Raw genomic sequence first — 7,601 nt, 5'->3', positions numbered from 1 at the left:
ATATCATAATAATAGTAAAAAGAATAAGTATAAGAATTATAAATGGTGTGTGAATGTGCATAGAGAAGGAAAAACAAACAAGCAAAGAAGAGTTTGGCTTGACTGAGTGAGTGTGTGTGTGTGTTTATGAGGAGTCCTGTGTTTCAGGTGTTATATTTTCATATTAGCTTTATGACATTTGATTGCAATCTGCAACCTCACCACTAGATGCCACTAAATCCCGCACACTGGACCTTTAAGTCTAAGTGCTTTTTGATCCAAGATCATTGTTTGTATATGCAATCATCTCCACATCAAAGTTTATAGGTGGTGGACACGTTGAGAAACAACAGAACAGAATACACATGTGGTGTCTGAATGAAGTATTCTCATTGAGAACCAACAGAACAGAATGGAACTATGGTATCTGTGTGGAGTCTTCTCATTGAGAACAGAATGGAACAACCAAACAGAATGGAACTATGGTGTCTGTGTGGCGTCTTCTCATTGAGAACCAACAGAACAGAATGGAACTATGGTGTCTGTGTGGAGTCTTCTCATTGAGAACCAACAGAACAGAATGGAACTATGGTGTCTGTGTGGCGTCTTCTCATTGAGAACCAACAGAACAGAATGGAACTATGGTGTCTGTGTGGAGTCTTCTCATTGAGAACCAACAGAACAGAATGGAACTATGGTGTCTGTGTGGCGTCTTCTCATTCTGTTTTCTACAATCAGGCCGGTCAGCCGGGATACTCTAAAGCCTCAGACTGAGCTATTTAAGTAGCTTTGAGGTGTTTTTTAAAAATGATATCAAAAATAATAATGTACAACACAATAAAATGTAGTCCATATAGAGGCCACATAATTCTGGTGTTCGTAAACCAGAGCCAACAATTAGTGCAAAGTCTCAAATCCATAATTTCTAAATATTAAATATATATGTAACTAGCATCACAGGTGGATGCTAATGTTGAATGTTAGCCTACGAGAAGCTAATGATAGCATTAGCATTTGCCTGCTAGCTTTTCGCTTGAATTGGTAAAAAACTGACACAAGACTCCATTGACTATACTGCCAGCAGGACGACGTATATTCACAGGAAGAAAAGCACAGGTGTAAATAATACAACTAATGATTAATAATGTGGGTCTCGTGAACGCTGACTCATTGGCGCACGTCACATAACTAGTGTTATTAGTAACACCTGTGCATTTCCTCCAGTCTGCTGGAGGAAGGCCTATCGCCGTTCTGTGTCCGTGCTGCCTTCAAGTCCTGTGGGAGTAATTCGATTTTATCATGTTATACGATAACACGTTAGAGGAGTAGGGAACAGAAAGTGACTTAATATGCGGGGGGGCTAAATAATAGTTCATTGTATGGCACTACTAATTGCTTTGGAATTAAACTTTTCATTTAATTTGTGCCCTCTATAGTTGTCTCATTTCTTCATTCAGAAGTTAGACAATCACATTTAAATCTGCTTTTAATCTGTGATGCTAGTTATGTATGTTTTTTTCATTATTGTTATTTGTTTGTTTATTTATCATATTGTTATTGTTATGCACCAAGTAAAATGTATTGTATGTCTAACCTACTTGGCAATAAACAGTGCTGATTCTGATAATCTCATCTCTCTTTGTTTATATTGTTAATGGTTTTATTGTTTCTGTCTTTACTATGTAAAATGCCTTTGAGTACCTTTTTAAAACGCTATACAAATAAAATGTATTATTATTATTTAGTCAAGCTACTTCTTCTCATCGGATGAAAGGAAACAACTATCCTCCACCCTTTTCACGTTTCCTGAACGCACCACCCCTGGGGGTGTGGATCCAGTTATTCCCCACTGACTGGAAGCAGTAGGCTAAATCATGGGACGGCGGTCCAAGCAGTGAGCCAACCAGGTGCAGAACGGGGACAAAGCAGAGCCAGCTTTGACTCACTTCAGAGTCCATCACCGCCGCAGCTGTCAGCTCATCCTCAACAGTGTGCAGGTCTCTTCGTGGCGGCGAGCGGCGACGTCGGGCTGACTCGGGATCAGCCCATGCAGGAGGATGGAGATTGAGAAGAGGACGAATGGGTTCGACTTCCCGGAGAGAAACAACGCCAGGTCCGTTAACGGTAGGCAAACCCGACCCTGAGCATGATCGTGCATGCCCCCACACACTTTACCACACGACGTGCACCTTCCCTCACCTCCACAACGGATCCGCGCATCCATCACAGCTGCATGAGCACTTCACAGCCGCTGCAGCCACTTCAGACCCACCTCTCTCAACTCTACCGAGCCCTCACGGGCACGCGTGCGGTGGGAATGAAGCCCGAGAAGGAGACCTGGAGTGTGAGCTCACTGTGCGACTTGTCCCCCGGTTTTACCTGCTTAAAGAAAGTTTAGGGCTCGGAACGCCACATGTACCTCAGCAAGGGGAGTGAATGCCGGGCATGGCCTGCGGCCAGGTGGGAGAGCGAGATGTTTGTTCCCGTGCTTTGCACCAGGGAAGTGATTGGATTGTTTGCTTGCTTCTCGAGCTCCGTGCGCGTGTGGTCGTGCGTGTGTTCGTGTGTGTGTTGGGCTCGCTGGGAACAGAGGTCGGAATGTTTTTATTTGGAGGTGGCCCGCGAGGCTCGGGGAGATCGTAAAAGGTGAACTTTTGAACTTGGCGAACGCCCTGGAGTCCCCAACCCCGGTGCGGATGCGCTTCACGGGAAGGGAAAGATGGGAATGATGCCGGTACGTGGGGTCAGCGTGAGTTTCAGAGTCCTGTGGACATGTCACACTGTAACGTAATATTTTCATTTAAAAAATATTTTTCCCCCTTTTTTAGTTTGCTTATTATTTCTTATGTTCTATATTGCGCAAACTAAGCTCCACAATTCCTTGCAGCGGCGTGTCACCGGCGCCAGTCCCATATCGTGCCCCCCCCCAACCCCCCACGCGGGGGACTGAAGATTTATTGACATTTCCAACATTCAAATTCCTTTAACTCTGCATGCTCTGAGCACACTACTATGGCAGATTAATGAGCCTAATTAGAAGAGATTGAAAGCCTGCACCAACATGTGGTGGATTAGTCTGATCTTGGTTTTACAAAAGAGGATTCTAACAATTACAAAAAACGAGGGAAAAGGAGAACACTTAAATAATTAGCTTGACATTTTTTCCTAAACCTTTTTATTTTAATAAATGGAAAAGAGATCGTAAATGGCTTTATTTTAAGGCACAGTATCATTTTATTACTGAAACTATTTTGTCCAAATAAACTGTCACCAATTAGATGATTCAGTTGTCATTTGTCTTATTCATTTCATCCTCCTTGTGCTTTAGGAAATTGTAACAGCCATTTTCTTTTACTATTTTTATTTATTAAAAAAAACCCTACATTTAATATCAATCAACAAATTAATCAATGATTAAATTAATTGTTGCAGCCCTGCTAACCTTAAATATATATTTTAAAAGAAATAATGCTCATTATTTCCGTCATCGCAAAGTGTAAGTAAATAAACATGCATAAATAACTTAATGCATGCATAAACAAATAACCTTATGGTATGGACCAAAGAAAGCTGAATGTGTTTTGAATGTTTTGTCAGCCCTTGATGGAATTATTCAGTCAGTTTGAGTAATTTGCAAATTCAGCTTTTTTTCTTCTTTTGTCTAAAAGACTGATCAAATCAAGAGCTCTTTTTAATTCAAACAATAGAGACTATAAAGATGTAGTAATAAACAGTCAAAGGAATCTGGGTGTATAAGGCCTTTTACGTAATGTAGAGCTGAATTGAGGAGTCATTTAAATCATAACTATATCAATAGAAACCGCTCATAATCGATTTAATTATGGAAGTGATTAACAAAGGCCAAACATTCTAGTATCTTTTCAGTTGAGATGTTTTGCATCACATGAGGTTTTGTTTTTTAGTTATGTGACCGTAAACTGCACAATGTTTGGTTTTGGACAGGGAAAAAAAGGCAGCTAACAATATCTTTTCATTGTCTATTTTCTTGATTTAATTGATTAGTGGTTTGATCTGAAATGTTTCCCAGAGCCCAAATAGACCCCTTACAGATATTTAGTTTTGTGTCACAGGGGAGTTAAGAAACTAGTAAACATTCACATTTAAGAAGCTGGAATCATAACTTGTATGTCTTTTTAAAAAAAAAAAACTCAATTGATAATCCAAATAGTTGTGGATTAATTTAATAGTGTATAACTTCTTGAGTCATCTTGCAGCTCATAATGATATCAGCAGGATCTCTATTTTTCTGACATTTTGCCATTTTTTAAATCATGATTCAATTCAACAAAGAAAATAGTCAACGCCGCTTTGTGCACATTTCAAACGAGACAGTTCCAGTTCTTTACAGAGGCAGAGAAAAGCACACGCCCATAAGAAGTAGTCTGCTCATTGACCGATGAAGAATATGATTGTTAGTTGCAGATGTTGAATCCAGCTGGTTAACCCATCTCTGACTGGTGAGAAGTGTCGACTGTTAAACCTGTCGGCTCACATTGTTCCAGAGAAAACAAAGCAGCCAATCCCTCCTTCCAGCTTCAGCTCTCCACATAACCACATTGGAAGAACTCAATTTTGATTGATCTTTGAATTGACTAGGAATCCCACCTCCCACTCTACTCAGTGACGTGTGAGTGTTTTAATGTAATTGAACTGGGTGGAAGAAGAAGGCGCAGAAAGGAGACTGGTTGGGTGGAGGAGTCCCGTGTTTTGTGTGGCTCCATGTTTGGGCCTCGGGGGTTTGCAGGCTGGCACGGCAGGGCCGACCGGCTGAAAGAAAGGGCTTTGTCAGCCCCTGCTCCGGCCGGGGGTCTGTCCTCTCCCTCGGGGCAGGGCGAAGGGGACGGCTGGCAGTGGGTGGGACAGGGACAGGATGCGAAACCCCCTGCCGTGACGCTTGAATGATGAGCCTGGAGGAGTACAGTAGAGGAGGAGGAGGGGCTGCTGCTGGGTGGAGGGGCAATGCAGGCAGATGTGATCCATCATGTCGTGTTTTCTTCTTAACTTGACTCTCTCCACTATCACTAGATCTGTGTCAACAGCAGCACAGTGACACCCCCCCCCCCCCCCCCCCCCCCCCCCCACACACACACACACACACACACTAACAAAGACACAGCAAATGATGTATTCTAAATGGCTGCAACAGAAAGGATCTACAGCAAACTAGGGGTGAAATGAAACCATTCTTTCTTTTTTTTTTTTTCAAACATAGATCACGATCAGGGCTGTCGGTCTTCTTAGATGTCATTCTGGTTTAACTCTTCAACAAACACACTTAACAGCTATTTTCAGTCATTTTCATCAAGTATTTTGATTCCCATTTTAGACGCAGTAAAGTAATTCCAGCAGAGTGTCCTTTGTGTCATCCGGGGAGAGGGATCCTCCTCTGAAGGGGTTCTTCACTTTTTTCCCTGTGATAAGTTCTTTTTTTTTTTCCTGATCCGATGTGAGGTCAAAGATCAGGGATGTCGTATGTGTACAGATTGTAAAGCCCTCTGAGGATAATTTGTGATTTTGGTCTATACAAAATAAACTGAATTGAATTGTGTGTTCTGACACGGATTTAGTTCAATAATACTAAACGTTAATATTGCATTTCGTAAAGCAACTTTGCAACAGTTTTTCTTTGATCAAGTGACACTGTCTTGGAACGGGGACAATCACATCGTGGTCCGGCCTCCTTTTTTTCCATCTTTTATTCTCAATAAAATCAATTGGAAACTGAAGGAACGGATCAGGATTTTCACTAGTTTCAGAGCGAAACAAGGGTGTACATGTTAGGACTCCACCTATTTCAAGATAATTTCACCAGATTGAAGACAATTCCTCACCCAGGATGATTAGCATTCCAAAAGTTGATTTATGATTTACAATTTGAATCAGTTTTCACTTGTCTTATTCATTTCATCCTCTTGGGCTTAAGGAAATTGTAACAGCTTTTTTCTTTTACTGTTAATTTTGTTTTAAACAATTATATCAATTAACAATAATCAACAAATTAATTTGATTTAAAACAATTGTTGCAGCCCTGCTAACCTTAAATATATATTTTGAAAGAAATAATCTAATTATTATTTCCGTCATCGCAGAATGTAAGAAACATGTCATATCTGATTTAGTTGAATAATACTAGACAGTAAACTTGGCAGCAGTTTCTATTTTCCTGTCACCAAGTGAAACGGGGCTGACTCCGTTGGCACTGATCTTTTATTCTCAATAAAATCCATTAAAAACTGAAGGAGCGGATCAGGGTCTTCACTAGTTTCAGAGCGAAACAAGGGTGTAAATGTTGGGACTCCAAGATAATTTCACCAGATTGAAGAGCATTGCTCTCCCAGCCTGATTAGCATTTCAAACAAAGTGATTTATCTGGCAGCACGCTCCGCAGCAGATGGTTTCACCATTTTTAAAGACTGTTTTGATGAATGAGAGGATCTCAAAGTGTGCTGGGACAATGAGAGAAACTTCACACATTTGGCCCTGCAATAGATTGCATTTACTTATTTTAATTTGTATTGATTATCCCGGTTTCCTAATGGCGCATAAAGAAAAACCTTGACATGACGCACAGTATTGTTTTTTTCAGAGTTATATAACAATAAAACGCACTTTGATTTGAAACATTTGTTTTAATAAAGAGAGGATTGATTCATGGATTCACCTTTATTGTATACACATTCACACATTAACAAATACAATTTTTTTTTTGCTTTACAAAAAATGTATGAATTGAAAGATTGTTATGAAATGGTTGGTGTGTTTTGTTTCCTCCTCTAAATTCCACATACCGTGTGTGTACTTTTTATGAGTTCAGGACTAAATGTCATCTATTGTTGGAGTTGTTCTCTGTGATTGTTGCTAGTGTTCAGGCAATTTTATTTATGGAAATTAGCCATTTAACTACATTTTATTAAAGTTTGTTTTCACTGTAAGATAATACAAAAACATACCAGGGAGAGGAACTGATTTGTTAAGGGGCTTGTCCTTTCTGCTTTCACCAATTTTATTCATATTTAGGATGTTTCTCTTAATAACGAAACACAATTTGAGTGATCAGAAAGTGATCGTATGAGTCATTAGTTTTTCTCTAATGGATTGTCATTTATAGATTATAACCCTGTTTGACGTGTAGACTAATATCATGCTAAATGTATTCATAGAGCCCTAAAGATATCGCCATTTATTTAAATTGGCTATTGATGCCGTTTACTACATCTTCAATGATCTGAGCTCCTCTTGTTCCAGTCATCGATCACTTTGGAACCATTTCTTCTTTATTTGTGACAGCTGGAGCCTCAGGTGACTCTGTTGTTTTCACCATTCTTTGTCTTTAGCTGTTAAAACTGAAAGACTTTCCTTAGCCCTCTCCTCGCCTTTTATATGGTATTATTGGGGCAATGACTATGCCCATTTACAATATTCTGCACTGGTTGCATTCATCATGTTCACGCTGGTCATTTACACAGAATCTCCTCCCCTCTGAGGTCTAGAGGCTGAATGTCCTTCATCCTGATGCTGCGGTTTCTAGGCAACATGCGTGTGTGCTCTGAATGAAGAGGGTCAGGTGACGAAAGCAGCAACCACAAGCGGGTTCAGATCAG

The sequence above is a fragment of the Cyclopterus lumpus genome, chromosome 9, assembly GCF_009769545.1.
Source record: "Cyclopterus lumpus isolate fCycLum1 chromosome 9, fCycLum1.pri, whole genome shotgun sequence".
NCBI classification, from domain to species: domain Eukaryota; kingdom Metazoa; phylum Chordata; class Actinopteri; order Perciformes; family Cyclopteridae; genus Cyclopterus; species Cyclopterus lumpus.
The sequence above is the reverse complement of the archived record's forward strand: the minus strand, read 5'-3'. Positions refer to the sequence as shown.